The sequence below is a fragment of the Phoxinus phoxinus genome (assembly GCF_949152265.1).
Source record: "Phoxinus phoxinus genome assembly, chromosome: 7".
Classification (NCBI taxonomy): domain Eukaryota; kingdom Metazoa; phylum Chordata; class Actinopteri; order Cypriniformes; family Leuciscidae; genus Phoxinus; species Phoxinus phoxinus.
Window position 1 is genome coordinate 33,659,472 of NC_136882.1, and position 23,769 is coordinate 33,683,240.

At 38.4% G+C, this 23,769-nt stretch overlaps 1 long non-coding RNA gene across 1 annotated transcript in view; it reads right to left on the reverse strand.

Moving 5' to 3' along the window:
* The window catches only part of LOC307002283, a 41,591-nt gene that overhangs the window by 16,183 nt on the left and 1,639 nt on the right, over positions 1–23,769 (reverse strand). The window lies entirely within an intron of this gene.

The following is a 23,769-nucleotide window of genomic DNA, read 5'->3' on the forward strand; positions in this document are numbered from 1 at the left end:
GTTTTCACAAAATTCTGAAAACCTGCAAGAAATCCGAGGAACATTATCAGCGTGATTAACTGCCGTGCTGCCTATCCGAGACAGAGTTAATGGTAAGGTAAATGACGCAGACATGCTTAAACCCACAAAAAAAGGAGAGAAAAAAATCAGAGGCAAATACATTTGCCAAATCACCAAAATCCATTAATTAGAAAGCCCACAGAGCGCCGGCAGCCGCTGGCTCTCAAACGCCTGCAGTGCTCTGTCCTACGCTCTGGATCACCCTGTCATTAGCAGCACTGGCTGAACCTCATTATGACTAATGGAGGTACTGAGACATGCAGGAACATTCGCATTACTAGATTGCAGGTCTTAACCATGTTCACCCAAAACCTCCCTCAGATCACCAGAGTCCACTGGGGCTGCAAGCTGTAACTGAAGGTGTTGATTAAAGCGGTCTCTTTACTGCTGATCTGAAACCAGTTCTGTTGTTTTTTCCCATTTGGATTGTACATGCCTCAAGCAGATCTCAGAACTCGGAGACATTAAAAAACTACAACACATGCGATGTCCTTACACCCTCACGGAAGACACAGAGAGAGACAGTCCACCCCGAGGTGCATGAATCCTCCTCAAGTGCAACCTGAGAAGCACCAGCGCTGTCATTTTCTGCTGTGTGTATTTTTAGAGTGCATTTAGGTCCAGCGGCTCAATCATGTGCGTGGGAGAGGGACACAGCCATCATTTCCATGCCCTCCTGTTGCTGTTTTTTTTCTGCTGATGGTGCTGTGCAGTCCCCTTTCAAATTACTGTTTCCAAAAGCTTTTTATCTCTCTGTCATTTCATGCTGAAATCTAAATTTCGACGTCGCCCCCGGGCATGCACTCTTGATTTAAGGGTTGCAGGTGTGTGTGTGTGTGTGTGTGTCGACAGCTCTTTCCGTGAATGAATATGCAAGCTCATCTCTTAAGTCACGTTGTAACATCAGAGCTGATGGTGTGCTGTATGTATGCTGCTCCTCATTGAAAAACAACCTGGATAAACTGCAGCACATGCAAGGGTGTTAGTTATATACTCATTTAACAAGAACCACATATGTGGAGACAGACATGCATACATACTTGAGATTTGTGACATGGCGCGTTATCCTGCTGAAAGTAGGCATCAGAATATGTGTACACTGTGGTCATAAAGGGATGGACATGGTCAGCAACAATACTGAGGTAGGCTGTGGTGTTTAAATGATGCTCAATTGGTAGAAAATATCTGCCACACCATTACACCACCAGCAGCCTGAAGCATTGGGATGAATTCATGCTTTCATGATGTTTACGCCAAATTGTGACACTGTGAATGTTGCAGCAGAAATCAAGACAACATTTTTCCAATCTTCTATTGTTCAATTTGGGTGAGCGTGTGCAAATTGTAGCCTCAGTTTCCTGTTCTTATCTGACAGAAGTAGTACTGTTGTGTTCTTCTGCTGTTGTAGCTCGTCTGCTTCAAGGTTCAATGTTTTGTGCATTCAGAGATGCTCTTCTGGAGACCTCGGTTGTAACGAGTGGTTATTTGAGTTACCGTTGCCTTTCTATCAGCTTGAGTTTGGCCATCTCCTCTGACCTCTGGCATCAATAAGGCATTTTCGCCCACAGAGCTGCCGCTCACTGGATATTTTCTCTTTTTCGGACCATTCTCTGTAAACCCTAGAGATAATTGTGTGTGAAAATCCCAGTAGATCAGCAGTTTCTGAAATACTCAGACCAACATATCTGACACCAACCACCATGCCATGTTCAAAGTTAAATCACCTTTCTTCCCCATTCTGATACAATTGCCTGCGAGTCACACACACACACACACACACACACACACACACACACACACACACACACACACACACACACACACACACACACACACACACACACACACACACACACACACACACACACACACACACACACACACACACACACAATTTATTTATTTAATGTATTCACAATTTAAGTCTGAATGGCAAGCAACCTATATGAGAGAGAAATTGAACAGTTTAGCACATTTTAATATTGATGTTTTTGTCATACTACACCACTAATTGCTGGACAAAGTAGCTTGTTATTATCAAAACCCCTACACTAAAAACAGCTGAGCTACTGAAAAATTTAGTTATATAGCGTCACTGCCTTTACTTAGTTACTCCCCCACATTGGCCTGTGGGCTGACAACACCACAATAAAACAATCAAACACTGCTTTAAACACACCGCGGTCCATTTGCTTAAAGCCACAGTGTCACAGCAGGGAAAATATCTTTTTAATAGCTTACTGGATGATAATCAATTAGCCCCTGAGTGCCATATCTGAACGCATCTGAGTGTGCTGATGTTGAGTGACATTGACTCGTGTCCTGTGAATGCCCATTAACAAGAGGACCGATCGAGTAGTCAGCTCGTTGCAATGCCTGTTTAACCTCTTCTCCCACAGCTTGAACAAGCTGACGGAGCACCCTGGGTAGGATGGGAGCAAGACCTGGCCAATGGGGCGGTAATGACAGGCGCTTTTCAAAAGCAAATTTATTCAGTGGTGGTTCGCTCCTCTGACACACTTCACATCCTCAATGGTCCATAAAGGATTTTGTCCTGAGTCTAAATTTCCTTTGAATGAATCACACCGCACTGATATTGTGCAGACAGACCGGGTCATCCCTCACGGATGTCGATAAAGTGATCCGAAGCTCACCGTAAGAAACCTTTTAGTGAAGCGTTCATTCATCTGTCAGAATGTGGCGGAGGCGATGATGTTACAAAATGATGGGGGGATCAATAATCTGTGAACGCACAATGTCCTGGTCGACTCGCATTATGATTAAAAGTTAAATGAAACAGATTGATTTTTTTTCATGTTTCCACAAATCCGATGGCATCAACATTATAAGGGTGAAAGGTACCCGTAAATTAAGGATGTGCAAAACTACACATTTCCTTTATCAACAAGTCCACCACATATTTCAGACATGTTTCCACAGACAGAATAATTAATGAAAGTACTTGGGCTTTGTCAATGTACTGTTCCAATGGGGAAAATAATGGCTGTCTATTGTGTTATCTCCTCAATCAAATGTGATATCTGATATATTTATTGCAAGAATATAAGCTTGGACTAATTTGTAATCTTAAGCGAAGCATTGAGAACTTTGTAAATGTACAGACAGTTTAATAAGAAGATACTTTATAAAGACCGTACACGTCGCGTATAGGCAGGAGCCATCTTAGAAAACAGTCTCGACCAGTCGAGCCACGAACGCCATGCTACGTTAATTTCACAAACGTAATTCCTATCGACCAGCTCACGTAGCGCAGCGTTCGTGGCTCGATTTGTCGAGACTGTTTTCCAAGATGGCTCCTGCCTGTATACGCGTAATATACTGTCTTTATAAAGAATCTTCTTATTAAACTGTCTGCACACTTACAAAGTTCTCAATGCTTCGGTTTGCATGTAGGGACCCTCATTATGCTACTGTGGTAGTGTGAGGCTATTTTGAGCCCTGTTAGTGGTATTAACTAGCGATTTAATTTTACCTATTCTATGCCCCATATACTAGCGTTAAAAGCCAATCAGTTTTTAGAGATAAAACTCTTTACATTCGATTATCATGAAAACACATCTCAGAGAATGATCGACCCTATAGGTTAATTTTTCAACGGAATTGTCCTTTAATTTAGCCTATTCAGCCTCCCAGGTATATGTTCTTTATGCTATTGTGTAGCTGAATAACTGTTAATGTGTTACGTTAACATACCGGACGGACACCTATTCAGCCTTTTGTTCTGTGTGCTATTGTGTAGCTGAATAACTTGCCTTTCCAGATTAAATGTCTGTTCTAAGTCTTGGATTTTGTGAAATAAATGTCTAAATAAATGCGACTTATAGTCCAGTGCGACTTATATATGTTTCTTTCCCTCTTAATGACGCTTTTTTTGACTGATGCGACTTATAATCCGGAGCGACTTCGGAAAATAGTAATTCAAGATTTTAAAGTACAACATAATTCAAGAGTTTAGTCTGGTTCAAAGGGCACTCAGAAGGCCAAATCCTGACTGGACGAGAGGAGCTGGGGATGGAGGAGGGTAATAAGCTCCTGAGAACGCAATAGCTGCTGATACTGAAGGAGTTTATACAGTATGAATACATACAGTGATAGGTGTCGTATAGGTAGACGTGGATCAACTGATGCAAGCTTGACTAATGTGAATTGCCAGAACTAACGCTACGCGTAATATTTATATCTAAAAAGACAAACTTAAAGGTAGGGTTGGTAATCCTGCTCAGAAACATTTTTTTTTATACTGGGTGAAATGGTCCTTCCATTCTGATAGTAGTCAATACATTATGTGTTCAGAAAAAGGAATGAAACAAATCTGACCTCTGTAGCAGCTGTAGGACAGTAAAAACTCTGACCAATCACTGCCATTCGGTGCGAATGTAAAGAACCAATCAGATGCCTTCATGTCTCGTGCCCGAGCACCACTGCGTGCACAGCAGTGATGCGTGGGTCAATGTATAAACAACCCGCACCCGACCGACGTTTTCAACTAACCCGCCCGCAACTCGGACCGCAAAAAAAAAGAAGGAAAATATTGTACCCGACCCGCGTTTTTTAAAGTAGCTATAGTAAATGCTCATCGCGTCATGGGCCATAGACGGGGGAACTAGGGGTGCGCATTTTTCAGAATGCTGTATGATATAGCCTAGTGTTTTGTAATAAAGGCTTGATTTATTCATTTATTTCGTTTCATTTTCTTAACAATTAAGATGCTGCATGTGTTTATCCAGTCTAATCGACGTGCGTCTCTCCCCGGACTTTCCCAACAAAAAGCCCGCCCCCTCTCAGCAAATAGGCTACATAAAACTGACATTACTGAGCTATATGCGTTTAAAAGTAGCCTATTAAAATGGCACAATGGCATTGCTCAGTTCAACGCGTTGGGAAATCGGGCATTTTGTCCCGCGTCAGCTTTTATTCAAAAGTTAATAATGCTCAACATTCAAAAGGTAAATAAGGATTTCCCACTTTCATCTGCAGACTGCTCGTGTGTCATCCTCGCGCATTCAGCCAATAAAGTGTAGACCTATGTATTTCATAGAACATTGTGTCTAGTACTATATAAATTACAAAGGTAAACGACCCGACCGACCGCGACCCGAATATCATAAAAAATATTTGTGGATGACTCGTAACCGCGGGCGCAGGCACCCGCTCATTTTGGATCAACCCGCGCATCACTGGTCTGGTAGGTACATGCAGCTGACTCCAAATGTGGATGCGCGTTCATGTTTGTGGGGGGGCGTAGCTTTGGACGGAGCACTGACAGGAGGGGGCGGAGCTTAGAAGAGGTGCCACTTTCAAATCTGGCTAGCTCTCCAACATTACCTACTCTAGCTTTAATACTCACCTCATTTTTTTTTTATTAATTGCAATTTAAAAATGTGAAAATGTTTTTTCAGCACAATGGCAGCACAAATTGGTCAAAATTGTATCAATATTACAATAATAATAATAATAATTATAGTAGTTATTATTATGTTTACTAAATAAAACATCAAACAATAAGACATACTACAGCTGTAATATTTAACTAAGTATTTAAGAAAAATTATAATTGTACAATAAATACAAAGGTAAAATTATAATAATAATGTGGCTGTCTTAATTTCTTCATTTTAAAACATTAAACCATCAAGCTTTTCATTTTCCAATGTGCACCATGGGTTTTTAAAAATTACACTAACATTTATTATGAAGCAGACACATTTATCCAAAGCACCTTGGACCTAGAATAAAACTGACATATATTCAAAACACAGCACTCGTGGAATGACATAACAGAAACATTGTTCACAGCAGGCAATTTCAAGTCCGACAGTGATTGTTCTGAAATTCATTGCTGAATGTGGTGGATTTGTTACAGTATTGCTTCATGGCTGTAGCAGTGCTATAAAGGGAATAAAAATAGGGAAACACTTTAGTTTATGGTCCAGATCTCACTATTAAGTTGCTTATTAGCATGCATATTATATTGGCACACACACTGGCATTTAAAGCACATATTAATGCATTATTCTGTATGACCATATTCTACATATCTTAATCCTACCCACCTAAACTTAATAACCTTACTAAATATTAGTAAGCAGTAATTAGGAGTTTATTAAGGCAAAAGTCATAGTTAATAGTGAGAATTGGACTAAAGTGTGACCAGACATAGAGACACAATGTCTAGAGAGAGTTTACGGTGCTGACAATCTAACAATACACTGTTAGCGTACTAAAAACCTCTCAGAAAAGTCACAGCACTGTCGCTAAAATATTTATGCTACAAAAAAATGACTAACTAGTAGACCTCACTAATCAACTAGTCAGACCCATTACTGTAATTGGTTCAGTTGAGAAAAAAAGCTGCTGTAGAAACTGAATTCAGGCAGGTTCTCAAGAGGACTATCACATGCATTACTTTTGCATGCAACGCATGGGTGACGTGAAAAGCCATCAATCAGGTATTCATGAGGTCTTGAGGTCAGCTGTAGTGTGACTGAAACAAATGGAGCGAAGAACACAGAGAAATGCTCATATCTCACAATACAAGCTTGCAAATCATGTGAACATGCGTATTTCATGCATGCAGCATCATGTATGAGATGTCAGAAGACATGATACTCTACAGCTGTAATGGAGAGCCATCACCAATGAGGCTTTCTAACATAGAATGATGAATTGACTGTGCCCACTCCTTCAATGCTGAACGTGAAGTTTGCAGACTCACAATCAATTCAAGACGTATCTAGGGTTGGGATTGCAGAGCAGTTAAAAGAATCATTCAGTCAAACATTTATTCTCAGCACCATGTTGTTCTGACTCTGAGCAATGTGTACCTGTTGTAGCTTATCCACGTTGTGTGCATGAAATAGACACTCGCAAAACGCACCATCGGGAAGTGCTAATTAAATTTCATTTTTGGCAATGATTTCGGCATCCCAAAATTGTTTAGGCCAAAACTGAAAATACATTTTCAGCAAAATATTTTTGGCATTGTTATTACTGTTAACCAAATCTGAAACTATTAGAAATATGTTTGCTAATTAAAATTTAGCTGAAATAAAATAAAATGTAAATATTAGATGAAAAACTTTAAACAGACAACTAACTGAAATAAGTTGAAGCACTAAAATTACTAACTTAAAATAAACAAATTACCAGTAGCACTTCATTTTAAGGTGATGTTTACACGTTACTACATGTACTTACTATAGTAATAACAGTAAATTATGCTTAATTACAAGTAATTGACCCTAAATCAAACCCTAAACTTAACTCTATAGTAGTTCATTAATATTACTCAGTACTTATTTGATTAAGTATGCAAGTATGTCACCTGTAAATAAAGTACCGGTAACCAAATTAACTAGCCTAAAACTAAAACTGTTATAAAAAAATAAATTAACCTAAAAAAGCATATAACAAAATGACAAAAAACATTAACTAAATTTAAAATGACAACTGAAAATAAAAATATAAAAGCCAATTCAAAGTACCCAATAATTAACGTTAATAATATAAAAAAATACTAACATAAACATGGAAGGGGGAATGCATCACTACAGCTCGTACATTCTAGTTTCATTTTGTTTTTCATGGAAGAAAAGAAAACATAAGCGGGCTGGAATGACATGGGAGTGAGTAATTGGCACTATCAGCGGGTGCATGACATTCGAGAATTCCTCTGTAAGACTTCATTATACATGCTCTGATCTATTACAACAGCCATTCTTCTCACATTTGAGAATAATAGTTGACCATTATAATAACTAAAACGGAGTAAAATGACAACCTGCTAGTTTACATTCTAAAATGATGATATATTATGCAAACACCACTGGATTTCCCACACAAACCTTGTTGCTGTTTGCCTCCACCCCCATTTGTGTGGAATCCCCCTGTTGAGACGCGGCTGACTAAGCCATCTCCCAGCCCCCGTTCCTGCTCCATCATGCCTCTTTAATGCAACAGCACCGCACCAGCCGGCTCACAAATCACAAGCGCTGCAGTTTGATCTACATTTCACAGAGCTGCAGGTACAATGGGTCGGCCTCTTATTAAAGTAACAGGTGACAAGTGAGCCTCATAGCTTACCTGACTCTTTATTCTCTACGCAGGAGAATTATGATGATATGCAAGTCAAGTATAGGATGTAAATAAAATTAATTGCTGTTGAATGTATAATAAGATTGCTATTGGCATTTGTGACATAAAAATAAATTAAAGGGTTAGTTCACCCAAAAATGCTAATTCTGTCATGAATTACTCACCCTGATGTTGTTCCAAACCCGTAAGACTTTCATTCATCTTCAGAACACAAATGAAGATATTTTTAATGAAATCTGAGTTTTCTGTCCCTCCATTGACAGCTGCGCAACTACCACTTTGACGCTTTAAAATGCTCATAAAGAGTTCGTAAAACTTTAAATTGACCCTTTGCAGGGAGCTTGATTGACAGGTGATCTGACCAATCATACTTCGCCATCCGCCATTTTGTCCGACAAAGCAGTCAGGAGAGTTAGTAGATTAACATGGGAGGATTTGAACTTGATAAACGGAGTGTACTGACGTCTTTCCAACAACACGTTAAAACAACATTTCTTCTTATGTTCATTCATGTTTATTTAATCCTATAAATTAACTAGAAGGAAGAGATGATCGGTTCACGAGCAGCTTTAACTGAGGCACTACAGCGATCTGTCAGACACATTAAAGAGCCACAAAGCGGTATTTGTTTACATTTCTTTAAAAAAATGACCACATTTGAAAGGTGAGACTTTGTTTAATATCAAAAGTAACCGAAAAGTAACCTGGTCTGTCCTGTCTGCCAGCGTGTAGTCAGTGTCCTCTCTGCTCCGCGATGTGTTTTTCACTGCGTGAGAACATGGAGTGTGTGTGAGAGCGGCGTAGCTTGTCGGACATAGCAACAGTAACTAAGGGGGGCGGGTCTTTGGAAACGGTCAATTGAGCGGTTTAGTCAAAATTTTCTGAACAGACAAGATCGCTTTATATGATGAATAGATTTTTGACATTTGAGCTTCTGCAAGAACCAATGAGGTTTGCTCTTCCACGTCAAGCAGGTTCGATTGAGCTTCTGTTTATGTTCGCTGATCATTGTTTATTTGTGAATAAAAAACCTAAATTCAATCTGTTCATCATAAAGTTTCTTCAGAATATGGATTAGTTTTACAATCTCTTTCTTTAATAACTCAAATCTTAATCTTAGACAGCAATATGGTTGGACGGAGAACAGAAAGAGTCTTTCTTCCATGAAACAAAAGATGATTTTACTTAGAAAGTCTGAGAGTCTGTTGTCCATATGCAAAAGTGGATGGTGATATAAAACTTCAAGCTCCAAACAGGACACAAAATGTGGCAAAAATTAGCACAAAAGTGTAGCAATACGATAGATTTGTGACAAAAACGGATCAAAATGCATGTTGTTGTCGGTCACTGAAAACCTTGCTTTCTGCCATAGCTATTCAATCTTTTTTCTTTTTTCAAATGTGCTGTACCACAATCACTCACAGGACATGCAAGAACCAATGGCTTCAATGATGTCAAACTTGTTGCAAAAACAACAATTATTAAATCGAACACAAGCATTAAAGGGATTTGAGAGCTAAGGCAGTGGGGGAGAGATGACAAATTATGACAAATGATCCAGTTTTAGGTGAACTATTGCTGCTGCTCATATTTTCAGATTTTTTCCACATGTGTTTCTTCTGGAGTCTCAAAAGATATCACAACACTATGTTTCCATAGTGCAATTTTGGGAAATTGCATAAAAAAACGCTAATGGAAATGGCAAGATACGCATAAATTCAAAAAATGCTCATGAAAAACATATGTGCTCAGTTGAGGCGGACAATTTTTGAATCCGATGAAAAGACATGCGCATAGGCCTGCACTATATGATGGAAACAAATTTACCGAATAAATCCCTCGATGCGCAACAAAAAACTCACGTGCCTCAACAGTGGATGTGATTGAAAAACTGAAATAATCAGTGGACCAATTTCATTGCACAATTGTCAAATCTTAGTTTAGTCATTCTGAAATTCCTAAGTCAATAGATAACATGACAGCATTTAATCCTTTTCGTCTGCGCGTTCTGAGATGCAAATCTTTACTGGTAAATTCATGTGTGAACAGCTACATTTTAAAAAATACCATGAATCGGTTCTGGCAATTTACCAGTATGAGAAATTGTAAAATTACCAGAAAATTACCGGTACCGTGCATTAATCTGTCCCTGCCTGTATGATATTACGCTGTAGTCACATTGGACCAACGGTTTGTAAAATGGATGGAGTGATGATCAGCTGAGGGCGCCATCTTCTGCTCAGATGCAGTAATATATTCAGTGCTTGACTCTCACTTTGCATTATGGGTATTATCTAGCAGTTGAGCTTACATCGGTTATACATTCATTATTGTGGTCCATTGTGGGATCGAATGAGTGCACTCAATAACATCCACTAAAGTTTTCAGACACCACTACAAATGTCTGTCCCCTTAAATTGGGCACTAGTTCTAGATGGACATCTTTGACCATTGCGCTGCATCTCACAACTTTTTCAGCTTTCCAATTTTCAGTCATCAGCACTAAACTTTGGATGGAAACATAGCTACTGTCTCAAACAGATTTGCCAAGATACCATAGTTTACAATCAAATGTCAGATATTCCAATGAACTCAAACATTTATCATTTACATCCTCTCTGATGTTAAAGTGTTATTGTTAACTAAAACTAAATCTAAACCTTTTTCGGTAATTGAAATAAAGCTGAAATAAAAACAAACAAAAAAATAATATAAAAAACTTGAAATGCTGCCTTGGCAAATAACTGAAATAAATAAGTTGAAGTCTTAAAATTAAAAACAAATGCTACATATAATAAATATAAAAAACTACCACTTTACAAGGTTCCATTTATTACCATTAGTTAAAGGGGTGGTTGATTATGATTTCACTTTTCTAACTTTAGTTAGTGTGTAATGTTGCTGTTTGGGCATAAACAACATCTGCAAAGTTACAAAGCTCAATATTCAAAGCAAAGGGAGATATTTGCTTTTAAATAAATAGTTTTTTAAGGACTACAACAAACGGCTGGTAGGGACTACACGACATTCCTCTCGGGTTAGTGACATCACCAACCCTAGAATTTACATAAACCCCGCCCCTGGGAACACGATTTATAGATTATCAAGACAGAATATGCTAAGCAATGACTAGAAGATAACTACACATCAGGTACATAAATTCATCAACTAACCATTCAGAAATGTCCTGTTGCTTCTACATGTTGTCACTTCTACATGAATCTCTCCATAATTATCTGAATCCGGTTTGAAGAACATAGAGAGCCTAAGTCCCTCCCCTTCCGGTCGACCACCATGGGACCTTATTTCGGAAAAATATTGTATGGTAGTCAATGGCGAGAGACAACAAATATTTTGATCTCGTTTGAATTGTGCCCTGAATTACACATATGATGTTTGTCAATTTAAAAGATACATTTTAAAGTCAAGAAAGTCGCAGTTTGATGTAAAACTGTTGAGGTATAAGACTGTGAAAATACGTAATTACAAAGCCTACAAACCCACAAGGCGCACATGTGACGTCATACCTTTTCTCTCAATGAATGAAGCTAACTTTACTGAAGCTAACGTCTGTCATTTTTTCTATAGTCTTACATTATAATCCTAACGTTACGCCGTCATGCCTGACTCGTGTTTTGAGCCAGAATACACACATACGAGCAACGGATCTTGTGACGTAGGCTACATAGTGCGAGACGAGAGATGTAGTTCATCGAGCGATTTTCACATACAACTAAACGTTACTCTTCTGTTTTATGACAAACTGCGACTTTCTTGACTTTCATATTTACCTTTTAAATTGACAAACATCATATGTGTAGTTCAGGGGACAGTTCAGACGGAATAAAAAGATAAGTTATCTCTCGCCATTGACTTCCATACATATTTTTTCCGAAATAAGGTCCCATGAGCCGGAAGCGGAGGGGCGGGACTTAGGCTCTCTATAAAAGGCTAAAAGTTTTTGAAATTTCCAGTGCATGTGTGTGTGAGGTGAAAGGACACAAGCTCTTGAGGCTCCGCCCCCTGTGCCGGGAGCAGCAGCTCATTTGCATTTAAAGGAACAGACACAAAACGGTGCGTTTTTGCTCACCCTCAAAAAGTGACAACTTTAACATGCTATATAAAAATATCTGTGGGGTATTTTTAGCTAAAACTTCACATACAGACTCTGGGGACATCAGAGACTAATTTTACATCTTGTGAAAAGGGCATTATACCACCCCTTTAACTACATTAGTTCATATTAACTAAAAATGTTAGTTAGCATTTAATACATTCCCTAAAATTAAAAGTTGTATCTGTTAACATTATTATTTAATGGACCTGAGCTGATGTGAACTAACAATGAACAGTTATATTTTTATTAAGAAAGATTAACGAATATTGTAAAAAATTAATTGCTCATTCTTAATTCATTTTAGTTAATGCATTTACTGTTAACTAATGAGACCTTATTGTAAAGTGTTAGTTTTATATTTAGCATTTGTTTTTATTTCAGTTTTAATAAAAAAATATTATAATAATAAAAATGACAAAATCTCATAACCAAATTACTAAAACATACACTAAAATGTATATGCATACAATTAAAAGCCAATTTAAAGTAATAAATAAATACTATAATAGTATACAAATAATACTAAAATAACACTGGTTATACATTAGAGACAAAGTTCATCTTTAATTAAATAAAACTTTTAAATTAAAAATAATACATTTCTTAAAGAATGAAAGATTATTCTAACCACCAAAAGTTTCCTCTGGCCTAGTGACAGAAATACAAGCTGCTATATCACAGAAATACAAGCTGCTATATCAACAGACTTGACATAAATGAAAGCACAATATCCATGCGGCAGCCCTCCTTAATTGAGTGTGTGTTGAAATGAATGAATCAACGGCACAAAGGAAGACAAAAGGGCCAAAAAAAGACTGCAGTGATGAAACTCAAAAATCAACTGTCTTTGTGTATATCCTGTAATCCCTCTTTTAGCCTCAGGCCCCAGCAGCAGAAACTGGAAGTAATATCCCTATAGACACTCTAAAGACAACAAAGAGAGCACACACCCATCATGTTCACAGCTCACACCCATTTCTCACTCAACACTGCTCTCATGCGAGAAATCATCTCGAGATTTCAACGCAAGGAGTCTGCGGTGATTGTAAATATGCTTGTCATGAGAGAAACGGCTTTTGTTTTGAAACGTCCCTCAGGTTGCAGCACAGAAGCTTCTGCGAAAATCTGTCATCTAAGTGGCGTCTCTCTCTGCGGTGAGCCGAGGGTTCTGAACAGTAATCTGTTATAATCTTCATCTTGCAGACAGCATTGTTTAAATGACTGCGAAATGACACAAAGGCCTCCACAACGCAGCATTCAAGAGAAAACCTTGGCAGGGCAAAACAATGGAAGGACGCATGCCTTCAGCCACTCACAGGAAATGCAGCTCCTCAAGGGGCCGTCTTGACCCCTGCCATACTGAACTTGAGGTCTACACACATGCAAAGATCATGTAAATAGTAAAGCAATTTCCCACTCCAATCACATAAACACGTTTTACTATTTTTTTGGTGTTTTAAAACATGGAGTCAGATTACGACCATATTCACTTACAAACAGTGTAATTATTTTTCAAAACCAGGAACTTGTAGTTAGCTCAGTTCTGCCTGTAAAGCCTCTCACACAAAGTCGAAGTAACTTGTCTTTTTATATAAAGCATGACTAAAGGTAAAAACTGAGGTAATATATGTAAGGTTGGCAATGGAAGCTGCGATAGTCTTTTCTTCCCTTATTTGTCGTATATCCGAGTGAAACGGCTTCGTGAACAATGAAAAAATTGATTGGATGGTTGAATGGCTGTGGTTTGCTATTGGTCGATCTCATGTGAGTGACAGATTGTCACGCCAGTAAACATCATCAGAGAAGAGATGTCGCTGCAAGAGGGGGAGGGGAAGTCATTTTGATTAAAGATTACGAGGGCACATTCATCAAAATAAAGATACATCAGTTATAATAAATCCTGTAATATTCCGTAAAAAAAAAAAAGAAGAATTGTCAATTTTAACGTCATACATACATATAAGTAGACATACACTCTAAAAAAACCCTGCTGGGTTATTTTTTCTATGCTGGTTTGAGCTTGTTGGGTAATTTTTTGGGTTAGTTTTTCCATGGTTGGGATGTTTTTGAGTTAATGCATGGGTCAATCTCACTGAAACAATATACCCCTCCCCCATCTGACGCAACAACCCAGCAGCGGCATTACTACAACAACCCAGCTGTTGAGTTACACAAGAACGTAGGCTGTTTGCATCCTAATCAGGAGAGAGCAGTTCTCAACGCCACCAAATTGGTACATTTCACCAATTAGTTTTGCAGGTGAACAGCATTGCAACCAGGACTAACCAGCATATTACACTAGCCTGGAAATTCATGCTGGTATTGCAGATCTTTGCCACAGGGAAGAAGAACCTGAAGTAGTGAAAGCACAAAAGAAACAAGCTATAAAAGTGGAAACCTACATGGCTGAGTGAGCTAAATCTCAAAAAAATGTTACTAGCCACGCCAAGCCTAGAATCAGCCCACCATTACATTCTATTACCCATCAGGGGAGCCAAGGAAGAAGTGTCCGCAGATTGCAGTGATTAAAAACAAACTCTGCCAGTGAGCAGTCAGAAAGGAGGGGCTGCACTTCACTTTGTGGGAGCTGAATAATACAGCTGCTCTTCCATACGGAGAGGGGCTGGAGTCGGCTCGCTCTGTCTGTCTGTGGCCTTGGGGACGCCTCTTGAAATGCCTGCACCGGCCAACAAAAATAACCAGCGCCGACTTCCCACTGTCGCCACAAACCACCGCAGCACACCTTCCACTGAGATGTCTCTTAGCCACAACTAAACCCGGACAAAGAGAGTGAACATGCGCACACGCACACACACACACACACACACACACACACACACACACACACACACACACACACACACACACACACACACACACACACACACACACACACACACACACACACACACACACACACACACACACACACACACACACACACACACACACACACACACACACACACACACACACACACACACACACACACACACACACACACACACACACACACACACAAATAGATCAACAAGGGACAATGGCTCATCAGATTCTAAGGCTCGAAACGTACGATATGTACCTATGTGAGTGAAAAAGCTTGATTTCACACATTGCTATGTTCCGAAATGTGTCTGAAGCACTACTGTACTGCAAATTGTAACAAAAAAGAAAAAAAAAAGTTATTTACGTTTTCTTTAGGGATTTCTGACAAGTTCAAATTAAGTCATATACAAACTTTGCTGATTAATCAGTTTTGTTGTTGTGATAGTGATTCTGTAGTAAATGAAAAAAAAAAAAAATCATCTATCCATCCATCCATCCATCCATCCATCCATCCATATCTATTACCATTTTAGTCGTATAGTAAGCGACATCAAACTACAGCTACAGAAAAGGTGAACTACAGCTATACAGGTTTTATTTTATTATGCAAAAAATGCAAAACAAAAAGCTCACAAAAAAAAAACATTGATTACAACATAATCAGTTATTAATATGTTTTAATATGTTAATTAATATGTTTTTGCACATGTTCACAATGTTTGGCCAATCTGCCATACACAGATATTATTTCGCATGTTTCATTGTGTTATCACAAATAAAACAATTGATGGAAACGCTATTTGTATTTTAATATGACGTAGTTACAAGTTACTACATTATACTAACTATAGTCTATAGTAAAAACAGTACCCTAACTTACTAACCCTAATATTACTCAGTACTTATTTAAGTAAGTAGGCTACAAACTACGTCACATTAAAATAATATGTAACCAAATTGTACAAAAACTTCAATTTGACTACTGAAGTTTTTTTACCACCACAGTCAGTGAAACTAGAAAGAATACACATTAAGCATGTACATCTGTACCAAGGATAAACATCTGCATTCACATAATGTGCTAGTGTAGTGTGTTTCTACAATTCTAGTGAACCATAGTCAAACATGAGCATATTCTAACCTACAATGTCACATAATAGTATATCCTACAACACATTTATTGCACTATACGTAGTAAGTATATTCCTGCTTGTCATTGTGAGGCAGGTAAGGTGTGGAATTCTTCAACACTCATAAGTAATAATATTAATTCAGTCTATTTCCATTTGAACACACAGCCGGTGGCAGCGTAGCAATTGTGCTGTCAGAGGACAATGGACCCGGTGGAGAAGCAGAAAGAAAAGAGGAACGGGAGGGGGGTGTTGATGATTTGAGTTCAGCGGCACGTTAAAGCATCACGCCAGAGGCAAATAAAAGACTATAAAACACTCCTGGACGGCACCCTCCACATCAGGTTTCCACTCCATCATTGTAAACCACTTTCCAATCTTTGAATACCACCAATGACTGACAGAGTAGGATTCTATCCTGAGAGTTTCACATCTCATCAAGGCGTGTTTTTAAAAGTTATGACACACCATCTTATAAAAAGATTATGGCACAAGAGAGACAGTGGCACGGTTAAAAAGGTCCATCTGATGCTTATGTACATTGACCAACAATTAAAAATAGAGCCGGTGTACATTACCAACCCACTCCCAAGACATTGGTTGATTATCTGAGTAGTTAGACCAAATGAAAAAGAAAAAAATTCCCATCCTAGAGGGATGTTTCATTGACAACTAAAAGAAAACACAAACATCCAAACAGTAGCTTCCAATAGATGAGGCACTGTGTTTTTTTTCCTGCTGAAAATAGAGACTCCAGAGTTTTTCCACTGCAGACAGGGCACCATTCACTGGAATCCCATCAATCAATGAGGCCTTATCTCTGCTGCAAGTGTCTGGCATACTTCCATGCAAATTTGCACAACACAAACAAACACACATGCTCACAAGTCTGACGCAGTTTGAACAGACAGAACAAAGAGAAGACAATACATAAATGACCAGTAATCAATTTCTTATCTGTTGGTAACAGAAAAATATTTACTTTTAGCATAGCCTATCTTGTTTACAAAAGCAGTGAGTGAGTCTTCGACAGAATCAAAAAGATCAGAAAGATGGCTGTTATCAGAACAATAGTGAGGAATCATCTGAATTTATCTGAAGAAATAGTCATACACTTAAATGTTTTATTTATAAGGCTGACACAGTAGGTAGGTTTGAAATTGAGGATAGAAAGTTATTTGCATAACGATCACCACCAGGTGCACGCTGGGTACAAATGCTGTAATGTTATCCACAACGAAACACTTTCATGATGCAAGGTTTTCAGAGCCAAGAAGATCTACACAAACTGCGAAAGCTAAACGCATGATGAGAAATAGAGGGTATGCATTGACGTCACTTCCCGTCGGGACTGAGTGGCAAAACATCCTTCAACACGACTGGCTTTGGTTGGGGAAACTGAAAACGGGAGTAAAACAAACGATTATCTGCTTAAAATGAAAGGCAGTTGGACTCGACAGTGCTCTTTACAACTTACCAAAGACCCAGTGGTCAGCGGACATTGACATGTGGCCAGGAATTGGTTTGACATTTATTGACAGGAATAAAGCAAAGCCTGTGAATGCTTAATCTGCTAAACAGTATAAATAAAATATAGATAGAGCTTAATCCTGATGATCATTTTTATATATTGTCATATCACCCAACCCTAAAACTTGTCAAAGCACTAAGGCATTATAGACATAACAATATGACTTTCTGTAAAGCTGCTTGGAAACCATGTGTATTGTGAAGCTATGCCTAATACATTTGACTTGACTTAAAAAGGGATTTGTTGGTGAAATTTAAGTGATGATTTTGTATACTTTAAAAAAAAAGTTATCTGGACAATTAAGCTGCTATCTGGCAGACGATACAGAGCAGTGTAAACTGAATTTAAGAACTGCTTTGTGCTCCTATTTATTTATTCATCTAAACTTGCTTTGTATAGAAAACTGGGTTTGTAGAACATTATCCAACCGTCCCCCTTTGTGGAACACAAGGCTCATAATGGATGATACCATTAATGGATAATGGTTTTTAATAAACACTGACAAATTTCACAGTTACGCAGAATATAAGATGGTAAATGTTTAAATGATGAGTTATCAATACAATATATAACCTAGTATGATTTTCCCCAATATTCAACATTTCTGATACAAAATGTTAACTGCGAATCCACGTTTCGCTGCCTGGATCCAATTGTTTCTGTGAATTGCAGTGATCCATTTGTTTTTCTTTTCTGTAGCTTACAGCAGTCTGTAAAAAGATAGCTCCTATTACTTGTTGAATCTATTTGTACAGTCCGCACAGCACTTTCCCATTTTAGATGCGTTTTGTGTGTTTTCACTGAATTCAAGCTGAACACCAACTTTGCCACTCAGTGGGTGTAACCGCAGTGATTCCTGCCTACTGTGACATCATGTGCATACCCTCTATAACAATGCTGATAACGGAGCTTAGCGCTTAATGTTTATTATTCTAAATGAGGGAGGGTGTGTCTGCGGTAATCAATTAGCATAATGCACACCCAAATCATCTCCATGTGAAGGTGTTCCACTCAAATGTTCCTGCACAGTAGACAAAAGCTACTTTATCAGTCTGTTAATCAGAATCAGATAAATATTTATTACCAAGTATTGCTCATGTACACAAGGATTTTTTTTTCTGGCAAATGGAGCTTCCAGTACACAGATGTGACACAGATATATCAACAGACAGATAGAAAAACAGACAGATCAACAGACAGACATCGAGATAGATAGATAGACAGATATTGTTAATGGGTACTTGATGTCTTACTAATGGTGCTATGTGAGCACACAAGACAAAAAAGGTTTGGAAACATTGGTATACAGCATATACTTCACAGCATTCCTAGTTCTACTAAGCATTTTGGACATTTCGAGGCTCCGAGCCAGTGTCAATAAGCTCAGTATTGTGTCACAAATGAAGATCCCGGTGTGCTGTTCCTCCCTCTGACATCAGACATGTGTTCATAAGTTCACACAAGCTCCTATTCAGACGGTTCTCGGTAAAAAGCCTCAGTGACTGGTCTCTCACACTTGAGCAGGTCCTCAGCGTCGCACTTCAGCGCATCTACAGTGCCGTATGAAAAGTGGCCCATCGTTGAACCTGTGAGGTCAGGAAATGCAGAACAGATTGCACACAGCTGCTCTCTTAGTAGTGTCTGCATACAAAAACCGTCGGAGCAAAACGCCCTGTTGCTGCAAGATATTGGTATTTAAACAAGGCTAATTGAGTTGAGACTCTACTCCAACACTATGGAATATGCATAAACCCATCTCATCTACTCACACACTACATGTCAGCCAAAATGCACATGCTATAAAGTAAAGTTGACTGTCAAAAGCCAGTCCTCTAGTGCTATTATGAAGTGTTGTCATGAATCAGTCAAACTTCACTGCAATAGGAACAGCAACCAGCTGTGCTATTAAATATTAATGTCCATTTCCGCCTCTGTATGCTGACAGCCTAATTAGGAGCTCATTAATATTCAAGAGCACAATCATTTTGGGTTAAAGCAATCCCAAAATGTACTCTCTTTTAACCTTTAAGGCACGAAACATGGATTTTTAGTGGAGGCAGTGTTATATGTTTTTTAGCGATGCTCTGGGTAAAGTAAACTTGATATTTACCACAGGGCTCATTTTTTCCATCATATCAGGTTTTAAACGGCTTTGAGTTGCAGAGGATTTGATGCATTCAAACCGTTTACACAAATGGTTGTAGGTCAACCACAACCCCACATGGATTTTCAGTTTCCAAAATACTGCATCATTCATTGTTATAGACCCCCCAAAAAACCTCTAAAGTGAATTTCTCTTGGCAAGCACAATATCCATAACAGCTCCCTTGTTATAGGCACTATTATTGTCTGTCCCAATGCTCTTTCCTTCCTGTATATGTCATTCAGCGCATTTTCCAGTACACACGGGTATATTCAATCAGAAACCGCTTCCCTAAATGCAACATGGCATTTATAGGCCATCTTGTGCTATAAATATATAGAGAAAAGGAAATAAAAGGATCATAATTCAAGTGTTTAAGGGGAGAGTTCACCCTAAAATGAAAATTAAGTATCATTTACTCACCCTGGTGTTGTTCTAATGCAGTATGCCATTTTTTCTTTTTCTGACCACAAAAGGAGAAATAAAAATGGAATATATGGCACGTGTTGCATGGGATCCTTCTGTGATCCTTTTGCGTCTTTTTTTAAAAGCTTGATGCTGGTCGCTATTCACTGCCATTATATGAATGAGTGCGAGCAGGTCGTTTATTTTTTATTTTTTATTCCACCTTTTGTGGTCCGAATAAGAAAGAACAGCATATGGCATTAGAACAACACCAGGGTGAGTAAATGATGACTTCATTTTAATTTTAGGGTGAACTATCCTTTAGTCAACATGATATCGATATCAATGGACTCTTTTTACTTTCCTAATGCACATTCAAAGACTTCAATAATTCATCAGTTGTGTCCACTCTTCACAATTTAAGCAAAATCAAGTCTCATCCTACATTTTTTCTTGCTTCACACTGAAACGTTAAAGTATGGAAGTAAAATGGGTTGCAAACCCATGAGTCATGCAATGGATTTTTTTATTATTTTAATATGTTACTTGATTGTATTAAAAGTGTCACATATTCTCAAAAAATATTATTTTCAACACTCATTCTGGCCCTCTGTCCAAAATGATCAGTTTTAGGGGATGTGTCCTTTAAGGCTCATCCGTAAACGGCAACTGTTTTGATTGGCTAATGCATCGAATTGCATGAGAAAAAGTATTCAAGCCACTGCTATTGCATGTAAGGGTTCAAAACATTATTAATATAAAACCATTGTTTGTTTAGAGAAAAAGTATTATGGAATTGTTTTGTCAAGACCGTTATAAAGACAGCAGTCAGACTGAAGAGATTTAAAGTACCTATTATTCTATTTAAGGCCTCCTGATTTAGTTTTGAAGGTCTACAATAAGGTTTACATGAATCCTAGGTTAAAAAACACTTTAATTTTCTCATGACATACATTGCAGCATCACTGCTTTTCTCACAGTGTCTGTAAACAATTTAATCTTTATAAACCCCTCCTTTCTGAGAGCCTGCCTACTCTGTTCTGATTGGCCCAGTCTGTTGTGATTGGTCTTACGCAAGGGGTGTCCAAAGTCGGTCCTGGAGGGCCACTGTCCAGCAGAGTTTACAGTAGCTCCAACTTTCCTCAACACACCAGCCTGGAAGTTTCTAGTATGCATGGAAAGACCATGATTAGCTGGTTCATGTGTATTTAATTTGGGTTGGAGCTAAACTTTGCAGGACAGTGGCACTCCAGGAACAGGATTGGACACTCCTGGTCTACTGTATACAGTGCATGTCAGAAACTAGATGCCTATTACCATATCTGAATTAGAGGCTTCCACAGCACTTTTACACACAGTGATATAAACAGTTACGATGCCGTCAATTTTACCGCATCAATTTGAGTGAGAGTCCACATCCTTTGGAAGAGCATGCAAAGTGAATTTACTTTCGCGGCGCAGTAAACAGCATCTTCTAGATTTCAACAACACAAAACCAACTCTTCCAGGCCTCGGATAAAACTACAGTGCCAAAGTAGACACTGTTCACAGGTAGTCGCTTCTAATCTGTTGTTTCTTAATATCAACATTCCTGTCCTCACAAGCCATCTAAAGCGTTTTATCTCTCCTCTTATATTTGATTCATATCATGGCTTTTGTATTTCACTCTGAGCTCCTGTGTCATTTTTTTGACATCCAGTGGTAAGCACAAACCCACACGGTTCTGTTTTATTTTCCTTCCCCCTGCTGTCAATGCGCTGTCACACACGATAAGCACAAGAAGCGTGACACCCGCACACATCACGCTGCCGAGGCTCTGAAAAAATAGAAAAAAACTAATACAGCCTCCTAAACCTGCCCTGCTCCCATCTCACCTGGAGATTATCACTTAGAATGTGCTTAGAGTGACGGCCGTGTAGCAGACGGGAAAAACAGCGTTGCACTCGCGGTTCTCTCGTTTACTGAAGCGTGACATCATTTGCTTCAAAAGTGTTCTTTAATCTAACATTTCAAAGCAGGCGAAACTGAAACCGAGCTCCTACGAGGCATACAAATGATACAGAGATTAACATCTCAGTCCACTGACAAGGAACAATCACAGTTTATCACAGATAAGGGCTCTGAATCTGAAAAAGTATCTGGACACTTGAAGTCACACTTACTGTCTGAATGGCATCGATAACGAAGTATCAAAGCAAAAGCCACCTGCAAACAAATTATGCAAGACCTTTTCTGAGCCGTTTTAACCAGTTTGAGGAACTTGAATAATGTCATCAGCAAAATAAAAGGTAAAGATCTTACTTTTGAACTGAAAAAAAAGAAAGAATGCTATCTAAAGCTAGCTGGGTGGCCCTGGTCACTAGTAGTAATGCAGAATAAATTGTGCATTTGAGATACCTGAGTGGCCATACTGTACAGAAATACACATGCAACCTCAGAGCTATTTTTAAATGCTGTCAGAGGAAGGATGACTAACAATCCAGCAAGGGAAATAATTAGGCAGTGTTCCTTAAACACGTCAAACCATTCATTACAAAAAACAGACAATTTCATCTGGACTCTGGAGTGTCTGAATATATCTATTCAGATTAAATATAATAAATGAACAATGAGCTTTTTCAAATTGTATTGGCTACACTTCAATACACTTATCTAAAGTGCATACTCAGTTCATTTACATTGAGGGAAAACAGAATGTACTGTTGAATTCTATTATAACTCATGTATACTACTATGACTTATAGTATTCTATAGTATACACAAGTCAAGTAGTACTATAAACTGTATAGACTATTAAAAATGTAGAAAATGTTGTTCGAACAAGTCCATCTGGACCAACTTGTTAAGAACTAGAGCAACACAAAGGCCTGCAATAGATTTACACAGAACTCAAACATAGGTATATGCTTTAGAGCAGTATGTACTGTACTATAAAGAGCATTTATAGTACTATAGTATGCTAATACAGAATATATTGTACTACATAAATCAATATACTATTCACTATAGAAAACTCAATACATTAGACTAGAGCAACATGTTGGCCTACTTTAAACTACAGATAATTCATGCTAAAATACAGTAATTAGAATGCAGTATGTACTATTTACTTTAGAGACATCACACATTAGAATAAGTATATACTATTAACTATAGAGAAGTCAAGCTGTATATACAGTATACAGTCACACAGATTGTAGACAACAGAGAAGTCAAGAAGAACAGGGATCTCCAACCCTGCTCTTGGAGAGCTACCATACTGCAGACTTCAATTCCAACCATTCTCCAACATGTACAGTCGATGAGCGCTCAACAGCTGTCCGAATTCGCTCACTCGTTTTCATTCACTCCTTCAAGTGAACTGAATTAATGGACTAACGTAGGGAATAGTGATTGAGGGTTTAGGGGGCGATTTCGGATTAAGCCTGTAGCTCTCCAGGTG